Source organism: Girardinichthys multiradiatus, chromosome 13 (assembly GCF_021462225.1).
Source record: "Girardinichthys multiradiatus isolate DD_20200921_A chromosome 13, DD_fGirMul_XY1, whole genome shotgun sequence".
In the NCBI taxonomy this organism is placed as follows: Eukaryota; Metazoa; Chordata; class Actinopteri; order Cyprinodontiformes; family Goodeidae; genus Girardinichthys; species Girardinichthys multiradiatus.
In genome coordinates, this window is record NC_061806.1 from 19473112 (window position 1) to 19487927 (window position 14816).

Genomic DNA, 14816 nt, shown 5'->3' on the forward strand with positions numbered 1-14816 from the left:
AAGGCTTGGCATTGCAGCAGTCGAGGACATGGACAGGCTTGGCTTGGCATGAACAAACAGTATACTCCCATAAGGAGTAAACAGAACAGAACGACATAAATGGAGCATGGCACAGGTGAAAACAAAGAGAGTGATGGGCATGGAGCAGGTGGACCGAATGAAGCTGATTAAGGTCTGACAGGGAGTGGTGACTATAACATGACATAACAGAAATCCAAAGACACAATCTAACCAAAGACAAAACTTGCAAATGTAACAGAACATAAAGTGCATCATACACAGAACAAGAAAGAAACAAAACTTAAAGAAATAAACTAAAGTATAAAGATGGTCTAACATTTTCCTGAGGCACCCTCTGATACTTGGTAAAACTCATGGTGGATTCTAGGGTGATGAGCCAGTTCTGTGAATGCATAGCTAATGTCAAACATGTCCTCTGTTCTAATGTCCATATAATTAAGTTTTAGACAAAACTGTTTATATAAAATTATTCTAGAATTTGAAAAGGGATAGCAAACACTGATAAATCAATAACCAAGTGAAACATACGTTCAGCTGTACTGTAATGAATCGCAGATACAACAGGCTAGTTATCATTGGTAGTCTCTGTGCCTGATGTAGAAAAGGCATCCAGCATAAAAATTAAACAATATTATCAACACAATAATGAAATGTTGAAAAATATAAAAATGAAGTCTGGTCTTAATAGAGCAAAGAATTTCACCATGTGCACACCTGTGAATGTTAAATTTGATCAGTCTTTTTGTGATTGCAGAGGCATGCAATTTGACATTAACGTAGCAAACACCTTGCTATAGGTCCATTGATTACATTTGAAGGTTTGCAGAGATTTCCTCTGGCATCTTGTGGTGTGCTCTTTGAATAAACTACCTTGGATGGCCACACCTTGGCGTGTTGGTGGTTGTTTTGAATGTCAGTCAAATGTCTGTAAAAGATGTGGCAGCATCATGCTTCGCAGCTGCTTTTCTGCAGCTGGATCTGGTGTTTTTATCAAGGCGAATGAAACTGTATTCAGTTTTGACCTAAACACTCCAGATGTCTGCTGGAAAGCTGAAGAGGTGCTTGAAAGATAATGAAGGATTTTATTTTTTTGCAACCGAATAAGTCCAAATCAACAATAGAAAAATGACTTCACTGGGCAAAAAAATATATGTTTTAGAAAAGTTTATCCTAAGTCCAGAACTAATTCCGAGAAAAACAGTGCAGTAACTTGAAGACTGTGGTAAAAAAGAGATGTTCCTACAATCTCATAGTTGTGGAAAACATCTGCAGACTAGTACCAAAGAAGACAAAAGTGTTGAAATTGAATCAAAGTAAATTTTGACAAAATTAGTTTGAGGGTGTGCACATTTATGCTGCCAGCTTATAGCGCCTTTTTTATATTTTCCCTGTAAATGATTTGTTTTTGTTTTTTATTTTAATGGTACTTTATGTCACAATAAAAATGTAAAAACAAATCATTTGTACAGGTCTCAAGTTTTTAAGTCGTAAAAATCTGAAAATTTGAGTAGGATCTTTATGCTACTTAGAGCCATTATATTTCAGTAAAGGCTCCATAAGAATGAAGGATCAAGAGCAGTACCTCTATCAAGTGCAACTGAAAAATTACATCTAAACACATATTAGAGTAAAATGTAGAGAGTATTTCCTCGCGTAATTCATTATAACAGTCAATGTTTCCATTCATATTGCACCAAAAGCCAAAGAAATGAAGTATGATTTTACCGAGGACAGATTAAGCTAATGACTTAGTGTCAGCGTGAGGATAGACTTTGGAGATAATGGGCACTTCCCATAAGAGTGCTTTTCACCAAGGGGGTTATCACCTATGGTAAGAGTGTGTGAGTGCTTTTCACATACAGTATAGGTCGGCAGCAATGGACCATGGACACAGAGGTAACACACTATTAGCGTGCATTACTGGAAATAAATTAGCATGTAATTCTATGATTTTATTAAATGATATTTTGGAGGTCCAAAAGTAAAGCTACTATAATTGTAATTTGAGGTGTTTTGAGTGCTTGGATTATAATCCATTTATGCAAAGATATTTGACAAGCTAAAATAGTTTGCAAAAGCTCCTGAGGGGAAATTTTGCAGCACATGCAAAAAGGTTTGGATAAAATCTTTCTTATTCCAGATGTTCAAGATCCAACCATAGAGTTGCCATTGTTCATCAGGTCTTGAGTTCCAACAAGGGGGCTTAGACACAATGAAGCTTGACCCCCCATATTTCATTTCTGCCCCGCTGATAGCATTTATCAGCAGCATCCTGATAAAAACAAAATATGCAACTTAAACCTGAGCAGGGCTTAGCTGCCGAGGTGGCCGGATTACCTGGAGGCTCGCCGGGACAGGCATCAGATTGTGCTGTCATAAAGGGCCATTAGCCTTTTGGCAAACTGTACCTCAAGCCCAAGATGACAGAGCTTTTCAAGACAGAGAGAGGGGAAAAATATGAAACTTAAATTTATCATGACAGATTTCTCTGTGAAAGGGATCCCCAGAAAGATGGATATGTGAACACAAAACGAGCCTGAAAAGGCTCATTCTTTTGTATTTTGATTTTTATTTGATTCTTTTTGGAGTTTAATTGACTTTCCTATCAAATTTCTTCATGAATTATCGAATATCCATTATTTTCCTCTGGCGTATGTATTTATATGAAAACAGAGACAGGACCTCCACACAACACACAATGGAGTAGACTCACTGACTGGCTGGGATTAAATTTAATACAGGATCTTGACAGACATATCCTGGAAGCATGTTGCTTGGAGATTTTCTATAGGATCCAAGTATGCATGGTTTTTTATGGAGGGGATTTTGCCTTATTACTTACCTTGCTAATCCACAATGATCATTTATTTATTTCTTTACAGCGTTTTAATGTTTTATGCTGTATTAATCTTTTGTGGTTTACTGCCCTACAGTGTCGTATTAACCTTAGACGACTTCACCATCTATATCTAACATTTTGATTGTCACTACAGGAAGCATCTATTTCAGAGTGAAGGAGCGATGGCAACACGGAGCATAAACTGATCATAAAATACTGATTGATAGAATGGAGAAGTGGGTGGAAATGTTTGGTGCTTTGCTAGAGTTCTTCAGGTCTTACTTGGCAGACTGAGACTACTTTGTGTTTATAGGCAATTATTAATATGAGCAAACAAATGTTGGGGTCACTCAAAGCAGCCTCCTCGGGCCACTTTTATTCACCATCTATATATTCTCCCTCTCTCAGATTATGGAGTAATACACCTCTTACTATACTATGCTGATGACACACAACATTACTTTAATGAAAGGTCTGTGTCATTACATGATCATAGTCCACCAGACTCACTGGATCAGTATGTCAATAAATTCAGTGAAGCGATGGGTCCAACTTTTTTCAGCTAGGTGCAAAAAAGACAGAAGTCAGTAGGTAGTATTAGCAATCACCACTCAACAAGATTCAAGGTGAGGACCACAGAGCTCTGTGTCAGCTGTGTTTTACCTTGTGTTTTATTGTTTTACGTTTTTTTGTGTGGACTGTTGTCATATATCTAGTGTCTTATGTATGTATGTTTTATGTTATATGTTAACATCAGCCTGCTGAGGGAAAGCAGATGAAAAATTAGGCTTGGTCTACAATCTGGTATATTAACAGACACTTGTAATTTTTCATTGTTATACATTTTTCTTGTTTCAAATAAAAAAAAATCTGAATCTGAATTCAAACCTGGGGGTTTTGAACCTAAGTACATTTTAGGGTTATTTGCAAGGGTAAAATCTAGACCACTCAGGTCATTAGAGACCTGCTTCCTAAGTGTTCCTGAAATTAAAGAAGGAGGCAGCTTTTATGTTCCTCAGCTCTAGAACCAACTTTCTCAAAACTTGAGACCTGCAGAAATTGTCAGTTTCTTTAAATCAGAGCAGAAAACATGACTATTTATTGCAAATTTTCCCTAAAAGTGAAATATTACTTAATCAGCAGATTTTGGTCATACTTGAGGTAGCTATTTGATTTAAATTTGCAGTTTTAAAAATGCATTTTTACATATTAAATTGTGCTATTATTCCACCTGAAGTTTTTCTTGTCCTTAACGTAATTGCCTTTAATGCTGTTGCTTCATTTTTCTGTAAACCCCCTTGAGTGTAAATAAGTATATACAAATGAACGTGCCTTGTATCATAAGTTTCTCTAGGTAGGGCCTGTTTTACTAGACAGCACAGCAGACAGGTGGCTCCCAATGCCCTGTCACTTTCTCTGACAAGTGGACAATGCTGGAGGTAATCTGCATTATTTGGTGAAGCAACTTTCTCTTTTCCTTGTTCCATCCATTCCCATTTTCCCCCGCAGTGCCTGAAGGATACATCAAATAGCATGACCTGTGATAAACAGCATGGCTTCAGTTGGGAGTACAGGGGTGCAGACTGACAGACAGGAAGGGCAGGCCTCAGCCGGAGTCTTCCTCTGTCTCAGTAGGTGCACTTACTGTGTCTGCCGACCTGTCCTTTCCCAGAGGGCTTTGTGAAAGGGCAGAAATGTGATGCTGCTACACAGACACAAGTCATGGTGGAGTCCGTCTTCAGTGGCCATGTTGGATCTCCTGGTCTCTGAACCCCCCTTCCCTTTTCTCTTTTTTTATTCTGAGCAGAGAGACTACAGGCGCCAGGCGCAGTGTAACTGCAGTCTCAGGTATGCTGGACGGACGTTGAGGCCACTTCCCAGGACTTCACTTGCACCTGAGACTGAGTGACACGGGAACCAGACTTCAGCAATACCTCAGGGAGGGGAGCTCAACACAAGACAGAGCAGCATTCATAGTTAAATGCTCCATAACGGATGATGTGAATGAAACTGCATTTTTTTTTTTTTGGTAACTTTAAGTAAATTTTATCCCATCATTTCAATCTTCTAGTCTTAAAAAAGGACATAGGGACACACGCTTAGTCTGTTATCAGAAATGTCCCATCTACTGAAGGAACCTAAATGCCTCTCATGTGACCATTGCTCTTTGTAAACCAGTTTAATTCTGACAGTCAGTTAATATTTCAGTTAATTTCTCAAGTTTAAATGCAAAACAATAGGGTGTTGAAAACGTATTCACAACCTTTTCACACTTTGTCTTATTACAGCCACAAATATCTATGTATTTTATTAAGACTTTATGGGATGGATGAACACAAAATAGTGAATTGTGCAGTGATCAGAAAATTAAACATAGTTTAAAGATCAGAAAGTTGTGGCATGCAGATGCCCCATTTAATGTGATGCCAAAAATTAAAATAAAATAGTCTATGAGTCCACCTGTCTGTGATTTAATCTCAGTATGAATACAGCTGTTCTGTGAAGACTTTGAATATTTGCTAGAGAACAAACAGGATCATGAAGTAGAAAGGAACACACCAGACAGGTCCAGGATAACAGAACATCCCTACATTGAATTATGGTGGTGGCAGGATCATGCTGTGGGCCCAAGAAGTTTATGAGAAATGGATAGAGCTAAAACCTTGAAGAAATCCTGAAGCGGCAAAATACTTGAGAATGGGGTTGATGTTCACTTTCCAGCAGGACAATGACACTATTCATGAAACCAGAGCTACATTGGAATGGTCTAGATCAAAGCAGATTCATGTTTTTGCATTTTATGTTTATGCATTTGGCTGATGCTTTTATTCAAAGCAGCTTACAAATGAAGATATAACAATTCAGTTAATATCAAAGCTAACAATAAAGTACGTGGAAGGAAGACCAATAGTCAGTGCTGACAAGGGTATAACTTTAGAAGTAGAGCACAGGCATAGAAGTAAGTGCAGAAAGAGCTGTAGTAGAAAGGGTAGGGAAGATTCATGTGCTTGAATGGTCGTATCAAAGTTCAGCCCAAAATCTAATAGGGAATCTGTGGTAAGACTTGAAAATATATGTGCACAGACACACTCCATCCAAGCTGACTGAGTTTGAGCTATTTTGCAAAAAAAAGAAGGGCAAAAGTTTCGGTCTCTGGATGTGCAAAGCTGCAGATGATGCAGTCTTGCAGCTGGGACTGCATTAAAAGGTTGTTCCACGAAGTACTGACTCAGGGTGGCTGAGTCAAAGCAACACCACATTTTTCATATTTTTATTTGTAAAGTTTTGAAAACCAAATATCACTTTGCTTCCCTTTAACAATTATGCAAAACTTTGATGTGGTCTGTTGATTTTAAAATCTTAATGAAATTGTGACTGTAACAGTACGAAATGTGGAAACATGGACATTAATACTTATACGAAGACACTGTAAATGGTTTAAAATTGAACGGGTACAAGACATCCATCACCTTGAGAGCAGTTGTAATATCAGCTTTCTTTCCTTAATCTTTCAATTTGAAAATAATAATGAAATTAAAGAGTTTGGGCTTAAGGCTAGGTTTTATTCCTGCAATGTGCTACTATGCATTTTTCATCCACATGGATGGCACTATTTAAACACACCAGCCTCTGCAAGTCTTCCTCCACCTTCCTCTGTGTGTTGTGGCATTGTCATGTGCAAAGGCTTAGGACGATTACAAAATAATTTGAAAATAGAATAAGTACGCAATGCCTAAGTTTGAGGTTTGTTCCGTCTGTCAACATGTGACAGCAGTAGAGCAATTTTCATTGTGGTGTGAGTGGTTTTGTGGTAAATGTGCGCTCCTATTTATCTAAAATACATCCTAAGCTGTGGCTGCTGCTTCATTATTCTAGCAAGCCACATGGGTTACAAAGTGCATTTGTTCCCAAATGAAAACAGAAATTTGAATGACTGGAGTGTGTTTGTTTAGAGGAAAAATGCCTATAGTGGTGTGGAGTAAAGTGTGTGTGTCAGTTGGTGGAAGAGTGAAACAAGGACCGAGAAATTCAAAGAAGAGATGCCTGTTTATTCAAATGTCTGCATATATATATTCTTCACCTTTTCCACTTGGCGTGAATTTGTTTCATGCTGAAAACATTAAAAAATACATCAATTTATGAGACGATGTATGTATTTAACTATAATTTACTGTAATAAAATGGTTAGAATTCTAAATCATTGAATTAACATTTGCAGTTCAAACCTGATATAAACATATGTTGTATAAATAAACTTTTAATCATTTTTGATTCATACATTCTGGTGCAAAATGTGAATCAACATGTGAATCAATCTCAAAACAAAAGCAAAAAACCTGGTTAAGATGCTGGTTGAAACTAGTAAGAGAGTTTCATCATCCACAGTGAAATGAGTCCTGTACAAACACAGGCTGAAAGGTCACTCAGTGATAAAGTCGTCATAAATCCAAAAGCAACATAAAAAAACAGATTGCATTTTGCCGATAAATTCAGGGACAAATACCATAAATTATAAAGACCTGACTTGTGGTCTGATGTAGCTACGATTGAAGTGTTTAGTAATAATGATCATCTTTACATTAGAGGATAAAGGGGGAAGTTTGCAAGGTTTAGAGAGAAGAAGCATCATGTTGTGAGGCTATTGAGGGGTATTGTGCATTTTGCTAAATCATGAGGCAACATTATGTGAAAATGTTGACGCAACATCTCGAAACACCAGCCAGGAAGTAAACATTTACAAAACATTTGCAGGTTGCGCAGAGGCTTATTCTGCCATTGCATTTATTACATCTCAGTACTGTCAATGTCTAATTCCTCAGCATGTGTCCAATTAAAATATATAGATTACAAATTTGGATCTTTATTTGTTATCAAATAACATGTAATTATCAAATAATCTGTAATTTAATAATAAAAATCAAACATGAGAAATGTTTTATAAAAATAATGCATTCAAAGATGCCCTTTAAAGTTTTCTCTGACCTTTTCTTTAAAGTCAGGAAGAAATTTAGTAAATGTCCATTGATTATGATCAAATTACAATTCAGTTACTACTCTGTTCCTGTAAAACAATGTTTCACACTGCAAAAAAGAGTTGTCATGAACATATTTTTTTCTGACAAATTTCGTCATAAAAATATTTTATTTACATAATTAGGTTATACTACAATAGTTGTTTAATGTATGTTCTTTCAGATTATTTGAAACACTGAAACATTAGGGGTAATATATATCAATAAAATACCTTATATTTACAAAAATTGTCATAGTCAGAACTGTTTTATTATCTTTTTTTCTCTTTCTCTTATAGTGTCTGTCCAAATTTAGTAAATTCGGTACCTAAAGTTGGCAAAAATTCAATAATTCTAACATAATTAACTTAATTAAATGCTTAAAGAAAGACTTTAAACTTTAATATTCAATAATTTAAACCAAAATTTTATTGTTTTGTCCTCAATTTGACAATAATTTCCCAAAAATCCATTGTACATCAGCTATGGTTATATAATAATTCTAAATGAGCAGTAATAAATCCTATAAGCTGCTTTTATAAATGATCAAATTACTTAAAAGCTAAATGGTGAATTTACAAATTACTTAGAAAAAAGCCTTCTAGCACCAATTGCTTTTAATATTTGTGTTGCCGTCTTCCTCTGTCATGTTAAAATACACTGGGTTTACTCGAGATTGAGCATGAAGATTTCTGCGTTGTCTTGCGCAGTAACCACCCGCCTGAACAGCCTTATTTTCCCATAATTCCCCGGTGTGAGAGCCATTCATTACAGAGCAAACATGTCAGACAAGAAACAAACCGTAGACTTGGGCTTACTGGAGGAGGACGATGAGTTTGAAGAATTCCCAGCTGAGGGTAAATATTTCGCGCGTCTTGTGAATAAATAATGTTTTTATTTACCATCAACAGCTTATCTGTAGCTCGAATAACGCCGCTGCGAAGCGGAACAGTGACTCAGCTAGGCTAGCCGCATTAGCTTTCGCTAGCTACCAAAAAACAATCACTCCACTTAAACTGATTTATTCAACCAAATTAATTACAATTATGTTCGATATGTGGCATCTAGTGTATCAGAAAACGTCCATCTAATGTGTCTCAGCGATACCACCTCTCGTTTTTACTGTTCATAATATGTATACTGTAGCTAACCGCAGCTAGCACTGCTAGTAGCAGTGTGTCACAACGACTTAAAAACGTCAGTTAAATGGATATGATTAAAATTACAGAATTCATACCAAAAATGTGTGAGCGGGTTAAAATAAAAAGTACTGCATTCTAAAAACTGAAATTCAGGGGTTATTTATTTTTTACGTGAAACGATGTGAAAGTTGTGATCCTGAACATAAAATTCATCACAAAAATAAGGCAGAATTTCTTAGATGCTGCCATGAAGTTTTCAGCTAATGTTCTACTTTTTTCAGTGGTTTGAGCAAATAATAAACGATCAACTAAATTCTAATGGTCCAAATTAGGCCAAAATGTTAATTTATATAGATATATTGCATACAGCATACATAATATAGTATACAACATTTAAAAGCATCAGCAAAGAGCATTGAAACCTGAATCGAAAAAAGGCATTCTGCATCAATCCTGATTAAAGGCAAACTGTTTATTTATACTCTGAAATAAAGATTAGGATTATTACCATTACAGTTTTTGTCAAAAGCAGTCAAACGGTCTGTGGTTTCAGGGTACGAATGTGGCATGCAGCTCTACTTATGCTATTAATTGCAGCGCTTGACATAGACAATGTTTTTTTGCAGCAATTGATTAAGCCTGTGCTCACTGACTTATTTGTAGCTTAATCACCAATTGCTACCAAAAAACCTCAGCTGCAGTCTTGCTGAGAGTAACACACCTATTAGAGGTATTCATAAACTGTGGCTCCTGCTGTGTTTTAGGGCCTCCACCTGTTCAACTTTTTGTCTGAGAGTTTAAAATAAAATATACTTCTGCTGTAACTGTCAGATTGGACGGGCCTGGATGAAGATGAAGATGCTCATGTTTGGGAGGACAACTGGGATGATGACAACGTAGAGGATGATTTCTCAAATCAGCTGAGGTAATGCTAATATGACACACTACAAATAGGTTCACTTATATTAATGCTCTGCGCTAACTAAGCACAGCAACATACCAAGTTGCATGGCACAGTGGGAGTAAATGTTCTTTTTTTTTAGTCCTGTATCTCTTTTCTGTCTCTCTTGACGAGTGTCTGTTAATAAATTGGACTTGCATCCTAAGCCCTTCTCTTCCTAGTGTTCCTGAATGACACACTGACTCCCTAACCCCTCCCAAAAACATGTATTTACATATAAAGTTTTAGTCTGTTTTAGGGCTGACCCATATTTTGATTGCATTCCTCACTTCAATATCAGTATGCACAATATTGCAGGGAAGACACCTGACCCATATTTTGCTGTAAAGTTACAGTGATAACTTTTGTTTCACTGATTTATAATATTTTGAAGATATTTTGAAGGCGTGGCATGTGGCAACATGTATGGCTATGACTGTGGTCTATGTTTTGTGTAATAGTGTTGATTTGAAATATGTGGTAGCAAAATACAAGAACCAATAATGTAGCCTCATGCTATTCTCAACCAACCAAAACAAAAAATTATATCAGGGTGCTACCTATTGGGTACACCTGCACCCCCATACTGTCTAGCAGACAATCAAGCACTATAATATACATGTGGGGCGAAACATGTCAGGGGTGGGGGTCTTTACTGTCCTGCTCTCTTAGATTTTTGTCTTGTTCATGTCTAAATTAGACTAGGATGTTTGAAATTGTTAGTTTTTTTATCTGCAAATAATAACATGAAAAATGAGATTAATCTAGTTTGAAACTAAGTGGCTGTATGGGATTCTCAAGGTATAATAATCTTGAGTAAAAATATTATGTTTCATCAAAATTAAAAGTACACAATGATCTAATTGTTTTTTTTATGACTACTAATTCTGCCGCTACAGTTGACAATGATGTAGCATCTATATTTATTATACTTAATTTAATACATGGATTTAGGCAAAATAATAGAACAAACAGATAAAGTGCCCACCTTTCAGCCAGCTGACCAGCAGTGTGGGGCAACAGAAGGGGAAAGGCATCACTGCTTTACTCTGTGCTCCATTCAGCTTTGGTGACTACAGCAGGAAAAGTATGATACGGGTTTGTTTTGCTGTTATGAAATCTTGATTATTTTTTTTTTAAAACCTGGGTCTTTCTTTATGCTTGAAATGAAGCCCTTACTAATTCAAATGAACACTTTTTGGTTTAACCTGCTTTATGTAAACTCTTGTAAACAACCCACCATTTCTAACCTATTTTTGACATCATACTTTTCTATAGTTCAGTTTCCTATTAATGGTAGTGGACTACTGCATATTTCATGAATTTTATATCATGCCAAAAGTATACAGAATATCCAAAAGAAATGAAGTAATTTTGATCAACAGGGTTTAAGTTGCAGAGTTATCACCCTCAGATCTGTAATGCTTTCAAGGCACATATAATCAATAACCACTGACAGATAAGTGTGTGTGTGGCTGTGTTTACATTTGACTACACCTGGGACATAGTAATAGTAATATGCTATTTTCTTTTTTTTTAGTTCAATACAATAAACCTACCATTAAGTTGTTAAAGATATCATTATTGTTTAAGGGCACAGCTGCCATCTGTATGTATAATCATCAAATCCATAGCTGCATGCATTATCTAATATTTATGTAATTGTGTTTTTTTACTTCCATCTCTTAATGGTTCTTACAATCAATACCAGAGGGTACTTATGCCCCAACCGCCCACCAGTAATCATCTCCGCTGACTTGATCTTTTCTATTTTCTTTCTCCTTCCTGCAGAGCGGAGCTGGAAAAACATGGTTACAAGATGGAGACGTCATAGTGGCTCACACTATTCAGTGTTCAGTGACGCTGGACATGGACATTTATTTTTGATTATCATTGGCTGACCATTTGCCACAATAAGACTTTAAAGGATTCTAATTTCTTTCATTCATTTTTGTAATAAAAACTGATTGTAAAAGTGTTTTGGGGGGAAAAAGGTTTGTGTGTATTTTGTTTTCTGCCAACAGGTTTTACTTCAGCTTATACCTGGTGTGATTTTTAATTAGAAATGTTAGCATTTTATTAGCTTATTACCATCCATTTTAAATTGAAGTAGTCAGTTGGGTTTTTTTAATTAAAGACTTAATATGTTTAGCTTGCTCAAATGGAAATGATCAGAAATATTAGTTTTTATGTTTTTTGGTAAATACACATTCATTTGTTGTAGGTATAGAAGAGAACCCTATTTTGGGCTGAAATACGTACAGTTTAGTCATTTGTAAAACAGGTTGATCTTATTAAAAAAAAAGCCTCCAAGACACCTCTGCTGAGCCTGCTTAGGTTGCTTTTTCCTCAGAGTTCTTTAGTTTGGATTACACGTCTTGTGGATGATACTAGACTGAAATGCTGGATGAGCAGACATTTATTATTTTTCAGCTTCAGTATTTTTACTGATAACTGTCAAAGAAATGACAGCTTGACAAACGAGGGAACAAAAGGTATGAGACAAGAATATTGAGATGTACATAAAAGGTTCAGTAAAAGGGTTAGTTCCTCAGCGCCAGGCTGCACAACGCCTTCCCTCCCCTCTCAGACCCACATTGCTGAGCCGAGCCCCTGAAGGAGAGATTATCCACTACCGGGTTTGTCAGAGGTAGGAAGGGGGTCTCAGCATGGGGCCTGCCATGCCTGGGCCTGCCCCTTACTGCCAGCCAGGCCTTTCTGCTCAACACAGCGGGGACTCTCATACTGAACCAGAGGCTAATTTATCCCCGGCAAAATGTTTTCTCTGTGTTTTCACCACTCTTGATCCAAGGGTCCCAATGAGGTGAAATGGATGCCACCTAAGACCAAGGTTGCAAAGGCTGCTTCCTCCTGAAAACAATATCCATTCTCAGTTTGTGCAACCAACTTTTGTACCACAGTAATATTTGAGGAACATTTAGTATTTTGACATTCTTTATGCCGCAGTTACCAAAAAAAGGCTTGTTTTACAGAATAAATGTGAAAATCAAAGAGTTACGCATAAGTCAGGTTAGCTTTTTTTCTATCGAGGTAAATGTTAGAAAACAAGTAATTAGGACATGATAGATCTACATGGCAAAATAGAAAACTTACTGTGGAGAGTAGAAAATGGAACAAATTCAACATACTTGTTTTTTGTGTTTTCAACAAAAGCATCTGATTGCCTTAGAGCTGTAGTTTCTGTAGCTCAATGTATTTAAAAGTGCTTAATATACTACTGCCTATTAGTACTTGGAAGTTCCATTGCTTTTGAGTTGTCTGGTTTATCTCAGTGATAGAAAATCACCCCAAATGCACACACACAAAAACCCAAAGAAACTAATGTGTAAATTGAATAATCAAATTAAATAATTACCAATTAACCAGTTGGCTGCACAGTGGTGCAGTTGGTAGCACTGTTGCCTTGCAGCAAGAAGGTCCTGGGTTCAATTCCCAGCCTGAGGTCTTTCTGCATGGAGTTTGCATGTTCTCCCCGTGCATGTGTGGGTTCTCACCAGGTGCTCCGGCTTCCTCCCACAGTCCAAAGACATGTAAGACATGTCTGTTAGGTTAATTGGTCTCTCTAAATTGCCCTTAGGTGTTTGTGTGTTGCCCTGCAATGGACTGGCAACCTGTCCAGGGTGTACCCTGCCTCTCGCCCATAGACTGCTGGAGATGGGTGCCAGCTCTCCCGTGACCCACTATGGAATAAGCGGTAGAAACTGACTGACCAATTATCCAGAACTGGGTGTGTCAGTAAGGTCAGCACAATTATAGAATATCAGCTCTTTCACACAACATTGAACATACTGCTGTTAAAAAGTCTAAAACAAGAAATTCTCTATGTGTCTGAAAACCTGCTGCCTCAAATGGCTGTTTGGTAAACATTTCAGTTTTGTCAGGACAGTCAAATCAAAGAGTTCTGTTGCCAGGTAGACTTTAGTTCATACCAAAGATTTTCAAGGGAAAATAACACATTAAGCAAGAAGCATGGAGGTGGAATGGTTTTGGTTAGGGATAACTAGGACTGGGACCCAAAGTGTTGAAGCTGTGCTAACACTGAGGTGGGATAGAGTATATTCAGACTGACATCGAGCGAGAGGCAGATTAGCAGCTGATTACTGGACCCTAGGAATATTAGGCTTGATATAATTTGTGCTAAATTGCATTTTTCCTTTTTTAAAATTGTTTTATTTAAGTCTTCCAGATCTTAACATGTTAAAAGACAAATTTATTTGCTTAATAAGAGGTAAGAGCTTTAACAATTAACCTAGAAAAACTGGCATACTTGACCCTTCAGTAACAAAGTTGTGTACATTTTTAATTGACTATTTAATATTGTGGATTTTGCCAAGTATTTTTGTGATTCCTGTTGCAGAAATGAGCCCAACTACATCTGCAGTATTAAAAACCCAGACCAATTAAATGTTACTAATTCTGATTATTACATCCTTATGACATTGAGACCAAAAGAGATTATTCCATGTGGATGCCAAGGGTTCTCCGTAATGTTCTTCATTTTATTAAAAAAAAAACATTCTCTTTGCAAAACCAGAGGAACAGAGCCAGCCTTCTTTATCAACTTGTTGAGCTTTTGTAGGTCACCGACTCTGATGATGATACCCCAACAGATTATGAAAGAAGGGAGCCCACTCTCCAACACAGACACATGGAAGATATGCAGCATCTTGCTGCAAACGCCCTGAAGAAGTACAGTCTGCTCTGGTCTGTAGATGACTTCACTGTTGGATCTCGAGTCCAGACTGAGGTATTTATATGTGCTTAACATATACATGCTTTAACATACTGTGACATAGATTAAAAAAACTGATCACTTATGGCTGTTCCAATTTAAATTCAAT